This window comes from Mustela nivalis (genome assembly GCF_964662115.1).
Source record: "Mustela nivalis genome assembly, chromosome: 7".
NCBI classification, from domain to species: Eukaryota; Metazoa; Chordata; class Mammalia; order Carnivora; family Mustelidae; genus Mustela; species Mustela nivalis.
This window is the reverse complement of record NC_139026.1, coordinates 70,422,803-70,439,690: the sequence shown is the minus strand read 5'-3', so window position 1 is coordinate 70,439,690 and position 16,888 is coordinate 70,422,803. Positions and strand designations below refer to the sequence as shown.

The 16,888-nt window shown below is 42.0% G+C and overlaps 1 protein-coding gene and 1 pseudogene across 3 annotated transcripts in view; one reads left to right on the top strand and one right to left on the bottom strand.

The window, feature by feature from the left end:
• SSPN (sarcospan) overlaps positions 1-16,888 on the top strand; it is a 112,921-nt gene that overhangs the window by 82,779 nt on the left and 13,254 nt on the right. The gene's annotated exons all lie outside the window — the stretch shown is intronic.
• Positions 10,781-12,013, bottom strand: LOC309868830 (chromobox protein homolog 8 pseudogene; annotated as a pseudogene). Its single transcript has 2 exons — positions 12,005-12,013; positions 10,781-11,923 (listed from the first exon to the last, which is right to left on the bottom strand). The product of its transcript is annotated as a chromobox protein homolog 8 pseudogene (transcript).

The following is a 16,888-nucleotide window of genomic DNA, read 5'->3' as shown; positions in this document are numbered from 1 at the left end:
TCGTTCTACAGAATGGGTGAGAATGAAACTCTGGAGGTGTTCCCACCTGGGTCTCATGATGTAACAGCCTGGGAGCCTGCGTCTCCTTGGTGGATCTCCCCGCTTCAGCACGGCTTCCTATAAGATCCTGTTTGTCCAAGTAGACATCCGAATGGGGCTCTGCTTTCCTTTATCAAGGGCCACACAGCCCAGACTATCCCAGAGAGAAAGACGAGAGGAGGCTAGAACCACCGATCCAGTCCGAGGCCTGGAATGAGGAGCACATGCAGGGTATGGCCCTTGTTCCGGGGACACCCCACAGTGTCTCCGGGCTGATCTTTGAGCATAGTTAAAGTGGGTACTCCAGAGATGACCCCTGCCTGACATCCTGGAGTGTGTTTCAGTGTCGCTGTGTTTCCTGGGTGCCAGCAAAAGGCCAGTCCGTGAGTGGACACCAGAAAGCAAAGGGTTTGCTCACAGACCCCATACTCAGGTACTGCTGTTGAAGTTCTGTCGGAGCCTGCTTCTGCCCTTGCAGAAAGGAGCAATGCTCCACCCTGACTGGGAGAGGCCACAAGAAACATCTAGGATGTTGTTTGCCTGGCATCCCACTCAGCTGTTGCTTTGGAAGTGTTTGATTCAGCATTCATTATAATGAGCCATTAAAAACCCTTTAAGATAGGTTATTACCAAAGAAGCCCTCTCTTGTGTGGAAGACAATGATAGGTGACAAGGAAAGAGGGGGACCTGCTACTGTGTTAACTATACCCTGACTAGGGGAAGAATTTTGGCTTTTCAACTAGGGAAACAAAGTAACCTCGAAGCTTCCTTCTAAAGGATCAGGTGTGGCTCACGTATCAGGCCATTAGGCTCAGGCTGAGTCTTATCTCACTTTAGCTGTGCAGGGAAGGCTAGGAAGGAAGGAGGCCTTTTTTGAGGTAAGGAAATAGCATTTCAGGGCTCGTCCTTTCTGCTCGAGGGCGGAGTGCGCTGCTCCCTTAGGGAGAATGGAGGACGACCACCTCTACCTCAGGGAAAGGCGGGAGTCCAAGGCCGCTAGCGCTAGCGAGCAAACCAGGTCCCTGTGAGGTGAAGACAGTATAATCAGTGATAAGTAATGCCTCCAGGACCGCGTGGAGCTGCAGAACCCAGCCGTTTCAGTTCACATGTTACATGTTCAGGAGGGTGAGGCGTTTCTCGCATGCAGTCAGCTCGTCAGATTCTGAGGCAGAAGGAGCAAACCCACACAGGTTGGCTTCGCCTCATAATCTTCTCGTGAACAAGTAGTTTGGGACGCCTGTTAAAGCGTTTCGATCTGAGTTAAGGGCTCTGAGACCAAATAGAATGTTTAAAAATGAACCCAGGGGAACCGTAACTATTGTGTTACAGAAGCCTCGATAAATTATTTGCATTCAGTGACTGACTCTAGTGCGTCACAAATTTTTCCACCTCGAGACCTCCCTGAGGCCTCGCTCCCCTTCTCCCTGTCCTCACACACATCACAAAAAGCTCAGTGTCTCGCTAACCCATGTTGCCATGGAAGGGAACAGGAGAAATGTTAGAGAGGCTGCAGGCTGCTTGGGGACACTGACCTCTTCATTTTGAAAAGGACAAAACACTTTTCAAAGGAGAAGTAATATTACTATGTATTACTTAATGTTACATTATAGCCTGGTATTTTTTTCTTTTAAAAAGTGCTCTCAATTAGAAAAGCCACTTGATAATATTTTTCAACGGTTGAACAAGATGGTTCTCTCATTTACACTCTCGTTCCTGTGTTATATAATTGAATTTATATTGATTTACTGTATAATTTCTATGTGCTGTACTATTTCACAAATGTTTACTTATTGCACTATTTCAGATACATGAATCCAGGTTATTCATGTAGAATTATCTCTGCAATTATTATAAAGTGAGACCTAATTTGAGAACCTGCTTAATTATGCCTGAGTAATAAGATCCAGCCTATAACTAATAACTATACTACAGGACGAGGTAAAAATCCACATTTACAGGATTCCTTTCCCTTCTGAGGACTTGAAAAATCCCAAAGTGAAACAAATGAAGTACAGGTTGTTTATTTTCCCCACAAATATGTAGCAATTCTATCCCTCCTGTTGACTTGTGGGAAATGCTAGAACACAATTTTTGTTTCTTTTACCTTCTTTGAAAATGGATAATTTTGCAAATGTAGGTATTTATTGAATTCATTGGCAATTAGTCTCTGATTAATCAGTACGAGAGTGAGTGAGGTGTTTGATTAAGAACAGAAACAGAAGCCTATATGAGAAAGAATACTTAAGACTTTTAAAAAATTTGCGTTGATAGAGGCAGTGGGGAGGGGCAGAGGGAGAGGGAGAGAGAGAGAATCTGAAGCAGACTCCCCACTGAGCATCGAGTGGGCGTAGGGCCTCCATCTCACCACTCCCAAGATCATGACCTGAGCTGAAACTAAGAGTTGGATTCCTAACCAACTGAGCCACCCAGATGCCCGTAGAGTTTCCACATCTTTTCTTGTCTCCGTTGGTCTTTCCATATGCTAGGTACAGTGGCCCCAGGAGCTGAGTGTCTGGGAGAGGACACACAGACAGCCAACTACCGTACAGTTTAAAAAACCAGGTACTAAGGTCCTGCCCTGAAGAAGATAGCACAATGGAGTCCGTGACTAACCCCATTCAGGGAGGATCAGAAAAGGCAAGGTGAGGGGGTTCTGAAATCACAGGACAGGCATCAGCTTTGGGATGAAACAAGTGTGGGTAGAATCCTAGCTCTATCAATTTTTCCAAAAACCTTTGGTTTTGCTCCTTATTGTCATTTTTGTGGGGGCTTGAATAAGTACAAGCAGCCCTAGGCAATTCTATGATTATTTTTAAATTATGAAAACTTCCAAATATATAATAGCATGTAGGGAATAAAAGACAACCACCTACTTATACCCAGGTTTGTCATTTTAATATTTTGTCAGAAGTGTTTTATTTTTTTAAGAAAGAAAATATTACAATACTTGTTTCTTTCTTAGTCCTATTCACCTACCCCACCCTCCTTCTGTTACTCACTCTCCTGAATCTGGCACCTACCACACCTTTGAGTGTTTTTATGCTTTCTTATATGTATATAACCATAAACAATAATTACTTGTGTTTTATATTTCAAATTTTATATCAATGGCAGCATAACATCATTTTTGCTCAACATTGTTTTTGGGATTCATTTATAATAGTACATGGATACCATTCATTCACTTTTGTTATACTGTATTTCCTTACAGAAATACATAACAATTTATTTATTCTCCTGTAGATGAAAATTTAGGTTATTTTCAAAACTGATTTTTTTTTCTTTTGCAATTACAAAGTGTTGCAAAGGACATTATTTCTCATGGCTCCCCATACACGTATTTCAAAGGCACTTTACGGCACATTCCTAGAAATTGGAATTATTGGATCATAAGATATAGGCATCTTCAACTTGCTAGCTATTGCCAAGTCAGGACCACAAAGCCACAGTTGTACGAATTTATACTCCCACCAGCAGCAAATTAGAATTTCCACCAATCTACAACTTGTCAGCATTAGTTACTGTCAGGCAATTTACATTTTTGCCCATCTTGTTTAGCATGTTTTATGTTTTTCTGATCACTAGAGGAGTTGAACATGTTTTAATGTTTACTGGCCATTTTATTTGTTTTCTAACATTTATTTACAAATATTTTCTATGAGTTGTTTGTCTCTTACTCATTGATTTATAGGATTTCTTATCTTTGTTATTTAAGCTACTTTGATTTGTGATTTGAGCTACTACTCAAATAGTTAGTACCATGCCTTTCATCCTTACTCATGGAGCCTTTGTTGCAAATAGGATTTAATTTTAACATATTTATATTTAACAATCTTTTTTATGGTGGGTGCTTTGATAGATTTTAAAGAAATCTCTTCCTACACCAAGTCATAAAGATACTTTTCTAGACTGTGTTCCCAAAATGCTGAAGGTTTGTTTTTTTTATTTTTACCTTTAATCTATGTATTCTAACTTTTTGTGTATGACGTGAAGTAGTGTCTCATTTTTCTCATACAAATTATTGTTTTAGTACTATGTAATGAATAATTGGTCCTTTCTATACTTAACAGCTACTTCCATTTATCATCTATCAGCTTTCCATATTGGATTTGAGGATTGCGTCTGTGAATCTCGTTAGTTTCATCATTTTATGGATCCTTCACTGTGCTGATACCATAGTATTTCAATGAACAGCACCGAAATGCTCCTTGTGATGAAGATGGCAACATAGAAGTTCTCCTCCACCCTTCCCCACTCCCATCTTGTTCTTTTTCCAAATTGCCTTGGTAAGACTTAGCCATGTTCTCTTTTGTCTGTATTTTAGAACTGGCTTTTGAGGTCTTAAGAAAAGTACTTTTGGTATTTTAATTTAATTTATACTTTATATACATGAACAAAGACTCTCTCTTCATTTACCTGATGCTCTACAGTTTAGCTATAAGGTGTCCAAATGTAGATTTGTTTTCACTTTTCCTACTGGGGACTTGTTATGTCTCCTGAATCTAAAGATTTTTGTGTTTTTACCAATTCTGAAAAAATTTCAGAACATTTTAAATATTTGAAAAAATTTATTTTTTATTTATTTAGTTTTTCAAATACCATCTCTTTCTTCAGTTTCTCTGCTTCTGAAGCTACTGTCACAGGCATGGACCTCCTTATTTCATCTTCCCTGTTTCTCACCCTCTCTACTGTGTCATATCTATTATTTTGAATTATTTCCTCAGTTCTATCTTCTAGTTCATTGTTCCCAATTTCAGTTGAGTTGAACCTTTCTATTGCATAGAGTATTTCATTCCAGTGTTTTTTTCTTTCTAGAACTTCTATGTTTACTGTTTTTTTTAAATATCCCTACTGCTTTTTAAAGTGCCCTGTTTTTTATTCATATTTTCTATTTCTTCTTTCATGGCTTCAATTATTTCGAATTTTTTTTTTAAGAGGCTCTATTCTTTAGTTCCATTATTTGAAATTCACAAGCTTTAATTCTTGGAGAGTGTGTGCATATGTGTGTGCACATACTAAAAATTAATCAAAATACTAATCATCCCTAACAAGTTAACAATTTCTTAATAGGATCAAATCAGTGTTCAAATATCCTGGATTAACTCATGGATGTTTCTTCACAGTTTGTCAGAATCAGATCCCAATAAGATCTATACTTGAGTTCATATATTTCTTATGTTTCCTTTACTCAAAGATTTACCCCTTCTCTCTCCTTTCTATCAAAGCACACTCTGTCTCCCACTCTTTCTCTCCCTCCCTCCCTTGTCCCCCCCCTTCCTCTTTCTCTCCTCTTCACAATTTTTTGTTGAAAAAAAAAAATCAAGGTTTGGGGTTTTGTTTTTGTTTTGTTTCATTTTTGTTTTTGTTTTTAGGACTACTTTCTCAAAACCACCTCCACACACCCCCATCAACTAAGACAGAACACTTGTCTTGATGACTTCCAGCGCTAGTGGGTTCCAGCTGTATAAGGGTGTAGCCATTTGCGGGGCCTAGCTTTATGCCATGATCTTAGCTCCATCTCTTAGCCAATAGAAGCTCAGAGCATTTTAAAGTATTTTATAGCTAGAAGGGTTTCATAACAGTTAGTCCTTACTATTACGCAGAACTAAAACCTCTCGATGTTTTAAAAAAATCTTCTTTGGATCAACTTGCAGGTTTCTTTACCTCTCTGAGTCACAATTTTCTATAAGATGGAGTAATATTTTTTGCTTATGGCATTGTTTCAGAAATAAATGAGCTTAATATATGCAAAGCAGGTGATGCACAAAAGGTACACTTTCTGGGCAGAGGAGATTCTTGAGCAGGGTTTGAAGAATGAATAATGCTGATTCAAAATAGCTGAAGGGGGAGTACTATACCAGGAGGATAAAAAAGTAAATGATGTTTTAGGTAAAAGACACAATTCATGTCCTAAGCTCAATTTTCATCCACAACCAACTTTATTGCTTCACAGTTTTATTGCTTGTGTTCGTTCGGGTTTTTTTTTGAGGATGTAATGGCAAAAATTCCCAGTAGTTACTATCAAATGTGAATCTTAATATAGACACACAGATCTGTTATAATGTTAAAATAAGGAGGATTAAAATAAGTAGAAACCAGAAGAATAAGAAACCAGAATAATAATAAGAAACCAGAAAATAAGGAGGATTAAAATAAGTAGAAACCAAAAGGATTCTACTTGAATGTCTCCATGATAAGTCATGCATTAGGATAGTTGTTGGATTTTTCTTCTGTTTTCTCAGTTGTGAGATTCATTGGTTTCAAATGAGCTATTTGCAGTAATCTTTAGGCAAGGTTTTTGGAACTTATGAATTGCAGCAACTTCGTGCTGGCACATCTCTCAAAGGTCTCCCTAGCTTTCCAGCCTTGCTTTGGCAGGGACATCAAGAAAAGCACACTATATCCATAGGATTTGGGGGATTCAGGCTCCCTTCATCCAGCTGCTGGTCACAAATTCCAACTCCTTTTCAACAGTTCCATCAGGGTAGTTTTCTATGATCTTTTAAAACAAAAATGAGGTACAAGTGAACATCTGCAAAGCACAATGTGTGCTGAGAAATAAGGCAGTCACTTGACAAGCACATTTCCTTCCCACTCTTTCTGTGCTGGTACAACAGATCTGGCTGAACCACACAGTGATGAAATTACAATGTAACATTGGCTGAGAAAATTAAAATTAAAAGTGTATGTAATACAAAGGTATGCAAAGATATATAATACATGTAAATATATATATACTTCTGGTTATCAGATTGTTTGAAATCATGATAAAAGCCAACACTTTGAATTAGAAAGGACATAACCTACCATGGGAAAAGCTTTCAGCCTGGTATGTAAGTGCTCCTTAATATTCCCTCCTCCACCCTTCCCCCCCTTTCTTTAAATTTTTATTTATTTATGAGAGAGAGAGAGCACACAGGGGAATGGGGCAGAGGGAGAGAGAGAATCTCCAGCAGACACCCCAATGAATGCAGACCCTGAGGTGGGCTCCAGGCGGGGCTTGATCCCAGGGCCCCAAGATGTTGAGATCATGACCTGAGGAGAAGTCAAGTGTCAGGCACAACCGACTGAGCCAGCGCCTCATTACTCCTTACTTCTTTACCAACCAATCAGAGCTTTAATCCCAACAGAACAGGTGACTCTATTTCATTGTTGATGATTACATGAGCAATAATGTCCTTAGAATTGCCTTATCACTTGGGGCACCTGGGTGGCTCAGTGGGTTAAAGCCTCTGCCTTCGGCTCAGGTCATGATCCCAGGGTCCTGGGATCAAGCCCCACATCGGGCTCTCTGCTCTGCGCAGAGCAGAGAGCCTGCTTCCTCCTCTCTCTCTCTTTGCCTGCCTCTCTGCCTACTTGTGATCTGTCAAATAAATAAATTAAAAGATCTTTAAAAAAAAAAAAAGAATTGCCTTATTACTTCTTAGAAATCTTGTTTTTACAATGTATTTTCCAAAGAAATCTGGATTGAGCCAAGTTCTAGGTGATAGACCTTCTTTGTGTTTCAACTTAATTCATTATCACATTAAATTATTTATTTTGCATACCATATTTGGAAAGTCCATACATTTACAGTAATTCAGACATGGATCTGTCAGGGATCAACTCCTCAGTCAAAAGGATAATCATGGGGGCACCTGGGTGGCTCAGTGGGTTAAGCCTCTGCCTTCAGCCAAGGTCACGATCCCAGGGTCCTGGGATCGAGCCCCGCGTCGGGCTCTCTGTTCAGCAGGGAGCCTGCTTCCCCTCCTCTCTCTCTACCTTACTCTCTGATGATGAAGGGGAGAAAAAGACTGAGAGGATATGATAGACGGTCTAAACTCAGGTGTGACCAAGCAAGTGTCATTTCTCTTTAGACTCTGAAAAGAAATCATTTTCTGTGATAAAATTGATTATCCAGAATTGCCTTTTCATGGAGAGATTTTGACCTCAATCTCAACCAGCTTCTTTTAAAAATAATCTCTTGTCTTGTCTTTGCAAAGCAGATATTATAAATTGTCCTCCCAGCCCCCATAGGAGGCTGGGAAAATGTATAGATGAGGAAATGTGCTCTAAACCCAACTCCTCCCAGGCCAAGTAATGTTCTTTTTTTTTTTTTTTAAAGATTTTATTTATTTATTTGACAGATAGAAATCACAAGTAGATGGAGAGGCAGGCAGAGAGAGAGAGAGGGAAGCAGGCTCCCTGCTGAGCAGAGAGCCCGATGCGGGGCTCGATCCCAGGACCCTGAGATCATGACCTGAGCCGAAGGCAGCGGCTTAATCCACTGAGCCACCCAGGCGCCCCCCAAGTAATGTTCTTGAATGAAGAGAATTTTCCTGCACTAATACTGTCCGTTGGCAATTTTTACTCTAAGGAAAAAACAAAAGTAAGAAGAGTAAAACAGTAAAGCTCTGGGGTTGTAGATTCCTAAGGCAAATGAAAAGGCTCTGAATCAGGGTGCCCGGGTGACTCAGGCAATAAGCATCTGCCTGTGGCTCAGGACATGATTCCAGGGTCCTGGGATCGAGCCCCACTTTCAGCTCCCTGATTGGTGGGAAGTCTGCTTCTCCCTCTCCCACTCCCACTGCTTGTATTCCCTCTCTCTGTCTCTCTGTGTCAAATAAATAAATAAAATCTTAAAAAAAAAGAAAAGAAAAGGCTCTGAATCTCTTCCTGATAATGTGATAAGACAAATGAAACTCTCTTTAGCAAAAGTTGCTAGACATAAAAGTTGTTTAGTTGCTATAGTTTTGTTTATAGTGGAAAAGAAGCTACTACTTTGCTTTGGGTTTAATAGAAACCAAGAAAAATGTTTCCTTTTTTTTTTTCAAATTTGTAATTAATGATCTGGGCTTTAATGCCTGTGCATTAATATTTGTAGCATTTAGAAACTGTTACAGTTTTGTCTTGCATCTCGCTGTTCAATTCTGTCATAAGCTCTTCAGTTGATTTTGACTCTTAAAAAGTTATATGCCATTGCTTTTGGAATTTCCCATTAATACCTGTGCACTATGTTTGGCTAAAACAATTATATATTTTTAAAAAGTAATATTAATCTTTGATCTATTTGCTCTGGACAGAAAATATTTGTAGCTGAACAGCATTTTTTTTCCAGAAATTAAATACTCGTCCTTATAGAACCATAATCGTGTCATCAGAGAAACATATACAGCTTGCATAGTTACCAAGATTGGCATTTCCTGGGTAGTAGAGAATAAATAGTTTGAAGCAGAAACAAAAAGAAGCAAAGAAAGGATTGTATAACTCTTAGGTGTTTGCAAAATATTTATGTCAGCAATACTGGGAAGATTTTTGAGAAGTGAGCCCTTGCTATGAAAGCAAAAGTAGCCCAAGTCATTAAATGAGTGGATTCATTTATTCATTTGACATATGTGCTGGGTACTCTGTGACATCCTTTATATATTCTGTCTCCTATAGTCCTTACAGACATTTTTGAAGTAGGAATTGTTGGTCCTCTCACAGATGATGGAACTGAGGCTTGAAGAGGATAACTTGTCCAAGACAAAAAGCTAGAATGTGGCAGAGGTGGGTTTTGAACCCCAATCTGTCAGTTCCATAGCTAAGATATATTGCCTCCATCTCTGTCGTATGCATGCAGCCCATTTTGCTGTAAAACTTTATTTAGTTACCCTGTGTTGACTCTTATCTGAGGCATGTGTGTGTTATCTTTTATGGAATCTGTTAGGTCTCAGATAACTTATAGTGCGTCCGTGTTGTTGAAATAACAGAAACAGCAAGGCTCTCCTAAGAAACAACTGTGAGTCCACCATCTTTTTAAAGGGGTTGTTGGGCATTACCAGTTCAGTGTTTGAGGGGGGAACGTATCGCCTTGAGGATTTATTGTTTGTATTTCGCTCATGTTTGTCGGAAAAAGAAGCAATGATGTGAAATCCTATGTTCTCCATGGCTCTTCTTAACAAATGACATAGACCCGGGTCTCTCAGTTTATTCGTCTGTGGTCTGCCTGTCCACTTTGAAGCATCGGGGAGTGCTTTTTGTCTCTTCTCTTTACTGAGGTATCTCCTGACCCTCAAAGAGTACCTGGTGAGTAGTAGGTACAAATGAATACTTGTTAAATGAACAGAATGATAGAGGGCTACATTTATATGTATTATTCATTTTAGCTCAAATTGAAGAGAGAGTTATACTGGCGCAGTTTGAGGTCCTATGAGATGGGAAAAAAAAAAATAAAACCTACTCCAATTGCAGGTGCCTTATTTATGATCCCAAACACAAATGATAAAGTCTTATTTTCTCTCTGTTGCACATGAAGAGGCTGAGTCTTAAAGACGACATCGCCTTCCCCTAGCCTGGACAGTCATTTGCCACTCAAAGACTGTTGTGCACACCATGCCTCAGGAGTGGTGCTGGGTGCCTTTCAGCACAGGAGAGGAGCAGAGGCGGAAATGTTCTCCAGATCTCTGCAGCTTCCATTTCACTCACAGTGAAGTCCAGATTCTTCCTTGGAGGTGGCCAGGCTGTGGGATGGTTAAGAGCCACACTCTGGACTCTTGGTGCCACTCTCAGCTCTGTATTTGCTCTGTGACCTTGAGCATAAAAGCTTTCTGAAGCTGAGTTGCCTTATCTATGAAATGGGGCTAATAATAGTGTCTACTTGATAGGTTTTCATGAAGATCCAATGGGATAATTTACCTAGAATGCTTAATTTTAATGCCTGGCACATAAAAGTCCTGAAAATTGGCCTTAAAATGTCTAAACACCTAGACTTGATAATTCGTTTTTCTTTTTTTTTTTTTTTAAGAGTTGAAATATATATATATAGATATTTTTTCTTAAATAACATATTTACATCTAATAGAAAATATAACTCTAGAGATAATCTTTCCAACCAAAACTGAAGGGAGGGAGGAGGAACGGAAAAGGTGGGGCGTGTGAAGTTAGGGACGGGACCAGCCAGAAGGCGCCTCCCACCCAGAAACAAAAAGCGTTATGCCAAGTTTGCGCTCCCACTCTCTCTCCTGCTCTCTTGTCCTGGGATCACCCACCCAGCAATTCATCTTTTCTCTTTAAAAAAGCCTTGGTCCGTGTTACTTTCCTTAATGGTGACGGTCAAAAAGTTTGAGGTCACGTCGGTGACCACCACCTTCTCCAGGTTGGTCAGAGAGGGACTCCAGGACTCCTCCTCTGGGTCCCCCAGGATTCTGGCCACTGGGATCCTGGCGATGAGGGAGGGCCTTCCTCCCTGGGCCCCCATGTCCCCATACAAGCCCCCCACAGAGCCGGGGGTGCCTGAGCCATGCCGGACCCGGGGGCCACCTGGGTCCATGGTGCCCTGGCCTCTGGCCTCCAGGAAGGTGGCCCTGTGCTTTATGACCCTGGCCGGAAAGGTGTCCACAGCCGGCTTGCCCGTGGCCTCCGCCGGGCTGGGGTTGGCCACACCGCACTGGGCCAGGTCCGAGTCCTGCCTCCGGGCCAGCTGGATCACGCTGTGGCCAGCTGGGAACTTTCCTGCCCCAGAAGGGGCCTCGTCCAGCTTCCTGCCCTTGAGGTAATCTCCGAGGCCATCACTGGCTTCTCCCAAGGGCCTCTGCGAGGGGTCCAGGAGCTCCTTCCCGGGCTTGGGGCCTCGCTTCTTGGAGCTGTCTCCCGGTGAGCTGGGTTTGTCTTCCCTGCGGCTGGCACCCCGCTCGCGCTCGCGCTCCCTCTCTCGTCCCCGCTCCTGCTCTCGGTCCCGGTCCCGGTCCCGAGGGGGCTCCCCTCGGCAGGTGCTGCTAGGGCTGCTGCTGCTTCCTGGTGGGGACAGACCCATGTTCCGAAGGCCCTCACGAGCTCGAGAAGTAGAGGCCAGGTCCTGGGGGGCGCGTCCAGGGTAGGGGATCCGGATGCCTCGGGCCGAGTCACTTCGGGATAATTCGTTTTTCTTATGTAAATATAAAGATCATGGCAAATATCCCCTCTATCTTCTAATACAAAGTAGACTGTGTGTAGTTTGTCACGAGACAGTACACATATTATCAATTTTTTTTTCAGATTTTATTTATTTGTCAGAGAGAGAGAGCACAGGCAGGCGGAGTGGCAGACAGAGGCAGAGGGAGAAACAGGCTCCCCGCCGAGCAAGGAGCCGGATGTGGGGACTTGATCCCAGGATGCTGGGATCATGGACCTGGGCTGAAGGCAGCCACTTAACCGACTAAGCCACCCAGGCGTCCCTTTGTTATCAATTTTAAACATGGTTAACTTGGTAATACATCTGTGAGCCCCTCAGTATGCTCGAAGTTTGGCCTACTCTAATAAACATATAAGTGACTTGCAATAATGATTAATAATTACTACAATTATTCTCCAGGTATTTCTTATGCATGATTGTAGGTACCTTATTTACATTAGCTTTGCTCTTTGAATAAACCACCAAAAGAAGGCATTATTGCCGTTATTTCATAGTTAAGGAAACTGAGGCTAAGAAGAGTAAATAAGTTTATCCAAGATCATTAGTTAGAAAAATAATAGAGTCAAGCATCAACTGTAGCCTACAGGTTCCCCCCTGTGCAGCACTTAATTATAGTTTCCTACTTGATTTTAACACAACTAAAGAACAGTTACCACTTGTTGAATGAACTGTTAATTGATGTTTCATGCTTTTGAGAGTTATTTTCACCTTTCTTTCCTCATCTGATTAAGAGTATTTTTGAGTCCTTTTATCTTGCTTTTACCCAAAAATGTAATTTAAAATAATAACTAATAATAATAATGATGATGATAACCTCATGACTCTAGCAAATTTAAGTCCCATTTGACACCAAAAAACTTTATTGTCTCTAAAAAAAAAATACACGGGAGGGAAAAAACCCACAGCTGATTCACTACCCCTTACGTTTAGGAAGGATAAGGGGTTCTGATGAGTGAACAGTAAGGAGGGGTTTGTGTGAGCTGCTATTGACTGTTCATTTTCCCTCTCAGCCCAGACGGATCAAACGGTGTTACCCATGGCAATTAATTTTCCTGTGCCTCAGTCCTTCAGCAAAGCAGGGATTAAACTATGAATTTCCAAAGGGCAAAGAGGGTATCTTACTCTTCTTTCTAGTCCCAGTATCTACCTCAGTAAAGGTTGTTGAGCTAAACGCAGTGGGAAGTAATGCCAAGATGAGGGTGACAGTGAAGAGCAAGACCTGAAAGATGACATCCTACCAGTTCTGACTCCATTTCTGCAAACTGGGAGATGACTATTGGGCTTTCTCTCCAGGTCTCTCCCTTGCATCTTTATATTTGATGCCGCAGGCTGGTTTCCGGGATTCCAAAGAACTAAGACATAGTAATGCGCCGAGCTTTCCTCTTTAGTTGCTGACTAATCCCACTTGGTTACCAGATGCTGCTGTAAGAGAAGAGACTCAAAGGAGGCAGAGTGGGGTCGAGGTACAGAGGTGTGCTCCGGGGCTTGTGACAGCGGGCTGTGCACATCTCTTCCCAACTGCGTGCTCAGTGACTTCACGTTGATAGCGGTGAAGGATTTTTTTTTCCTCTAGTTTTAAGGGTAGGAAAGACTAAATTTCTTTATGAGGAAACTATTGTTATTATGTCTCATTATTACTCATAATAAACAAGTGTTTTGTAGGAAACTCCACTTGTCAGCGTCTAACTCCAGATCCCAGTCTTTCAGATAAACCCGATATCAGGGGTTGGCATATAGAAGACTGTTTTTAGCTTAAGCTAGTGGTTCTCAAAGTGTTGTTTTGGAACTAGCAGTGTTGCCCAGTAATTTGATAAAAATGCAAATTTTTGGTCTCCACCCCAGCCCAATTGGATCAAAAAGTCTGGGGATGCCAGTTTTTACCATGTCCAATACCAAGCATTTCTGACACACTGGCTTGGACTTTGTCTTACCATAAGGCCTTGGCAATGAGAATCTGGTAAAAATGCTGAAGTTATGCCAAAATAGCCTCTCCCATCCTTCTGAAATCTTGATTCAATAAACATTTCTTAATAGATACTCATGAAATTTATTTAATATATTATTTAAATCTCTGATATACTATGTGTTAATCAACAATTTTCCAGAGGGAGACTGCGTTCAGTCAACAGAGTGCTGTCTTTATCATTTGTTGAAAATATTTCTAATATTCTACCTTAAATCCTATTTTTTTTAAAGATTTTATTTATTTACTTGACAGAGAGAGATCACAAGCAGGCAGAGAGGCAGGCAGAGAGAGAGGAGGAAGCAGGCTCCCTGCTGAGCAGAGAGCCCAATGCGGGGCTCCATCCCAGGACCCTGGGATCATGACCTGAGCCGAAGGCAGTGGCTTAACCCACTGAGCCACCCAGGCACCCTACCTTAAATCCTATTAAACAGATGAAAATCCACAGAAATTCTCTTAAGAAACATCCAGAGAAATACTTAACAGTTCTGTTATGTCTCTCATTGATCAATTCTCTGTGCAAACATGAGAAGAGAGTTTGTCTTGTTACTATACTGACTGAATATAAAGGTGAAAGTTGATTAACTTACAGAAAGAGAGTCACGTTTCAGGTACACAAATGAAAGGGCTGGGGTGGAAGGAGGAGAGAGACTTTGAAAGGCATTTGACAGGGGAAGGTCGTATTCCCCAGGTAGGCCTGTCAAGCAGCTCTGTCGACAACAAAAAGAAGAAAACAAATAAATTGTAGGTTGTGTGAATGTCACAAGACCAGAATATAAATCCGTAGGACATGGAGTGAAGTAAATATCAGTAATTCACATTCTCACAAGGTGTTTTAGGCTGGCATCTTCTAGCTATGCGAGAATGAAAAGGGAAAAAAAAGTAATACGCAGGTAGAATCTCCCAGACGTTGGTCTGGCATTCACCTTTGATGCATAATACCGACCCTTCAAAACACCACGGCAGGCACATCAGGGCCAACTGATGGAAACAAAGACAATGTGTGACAAGACTCAAGACTCCTACATCTAGAAATGGATCTAACACTCAGAGAACATTTCATCCCTGTCGAACTCTAACTCACCAGAGAGAATGCAGCCTTCACTCTGAGCAGACAAAGAATGTCTTTAGACAGAAGGTGGAATGTAGGACTTGGGTTTTATTTTGATGCTAATAAACTGTAGAAACATGCATCTAAAAATTGATTGAAGATGATAGTAGTCATCTTTTTTCCCCATTAAAAAACAACAACAACAACAACAACAGCAAACCATCCCAAGCTTGTGTTGTCCGTCTGTACATGAACTAAATCTTCCCAGGCTCTTAAAGCCCACCTGTCCTTTCCCTAGTGCCACTCCGTTCTTGTTTGGCTATGTGTGCAGTGACACCACCTGTCCACCCCAGACCTGAGTGTCTGGTCCAACGGAAGCCTTCTTGAAAACCTTACATAACTGCTTTTTTTCCTCTTCCATGGGCCTCACCTCACTGAATCTAATGGAAGCTCTGGCCCAGAATCCAGGAATGTTGTCCAGAGAGACCTGGCGGGTCTCGCTGCTCATTAACATGAGCTCCTCCTCCCTGCCTGGGAAGTCAGAACACCCTGTCTTCCTGGGGTGTCTGTGGCCTGCCAGCTCAGGAAACGAGACCCTTCGTCTGGCAGGAGAAGTCTGGATTCCTCCCCATGGCCATAAAGCCTTCAGTTTTCAGTTTCAAGAAATACTAGTCTTCTCAAAGGTGCTAAATACCAATAAACTGTCTGATAAAGAAGTATTGCTCTACCACGTAAATCTATAGGTGAGAAAAACAAGGTCTCCCCTCCCGGAGCCTCCTGAGCCCTGGCAGAAGTCTAAGAAGTGAAAGTGTGTTGAATGTATTCAGGTTTTATAACAAAGACTCTAGACAAGGGCCTAAAAGCAAAATCCCCAACTCCAAAAGGCTTACCAGTTTCATAATACGTAGACATGTTTTGATATACCATGAAAAGTGTGAGAAGTCGGTATGAGATGATTTCTGCTCAAAAGAATCAGAAGTTTTTCCTTAACTGGGCCACTTCTTTGGCTCTTTTCTGTTTTCACTAGACTCTCTCTGGATGGTCTCACATTTCTGACGGCTTCTGACTTCACGTGTATACTGATGATTAACCAGTGCTCGACTCCCACTCAGACCTCCTTCCTGAGCTCGAGGCCCATGCGGCTGAGCCTTGAATCCCTGGGGACAGCATCATTTTCCACTCCCATTCTGCTCTTCCTCTTGTGTCTCCCTAAATGTCAGTGCCATCACCCTGGCAGCTCAAGTCACATTGCTGTGAAGCACCTTCCTGGCCCCTCCCGCCCCTACAGCCTTCATCTCGGAGCCTAAGGATTTGGTTTCCCTCCTGTGGCTTCAGCAGACCCACAGTCTCTCCCTCTGCTAGCTGTGCTAGCTGAGCTCAGGCAGTCACCTTCCTCCACGGATGCCTCAGGCCTTCTTGGCTGCTCTTCCCTTCCCAATCCGCCTTCACAGCCAGAAGGACCATTCTAAAACACAGAGCAGGTCGTACCATTCCATGGCACCAAACGTCCTCGATGGAAACAAAAGTCGTTTGTGACCCACCTCCCGGCCATCTCTGTAAACACATCTTTCACTGTTTCTTCTCTCGTCTTCTGCACTGGGGCTATGGGAGTCCTCGAATGTTTACTCTGCCTTTCTCCATGCTTTTGTTCCTACTAGTATGTCCTCTACTCTTCCTCACATCCCTCTCCCAACTGGTTACTGCCTAGCCTTCAAAACCCATCACCCTTCAGGAAGTGTCCCCAAGGTGCCTTTGGGTTGATCACCCTTCTTGGGTCTTACAGCAGACGAGGTCCTAGTACTTAGTGGTAGTCTAAGTTCATTGTCGTCTCTTTCCCCACTGCACTGGCAGAGAGCTCTCTGAAGTCTGAGGCTATGTCTTCTCCGCTGTCAATTCCCAGAGCCGTGCCCAGGGTCTGGCTAGT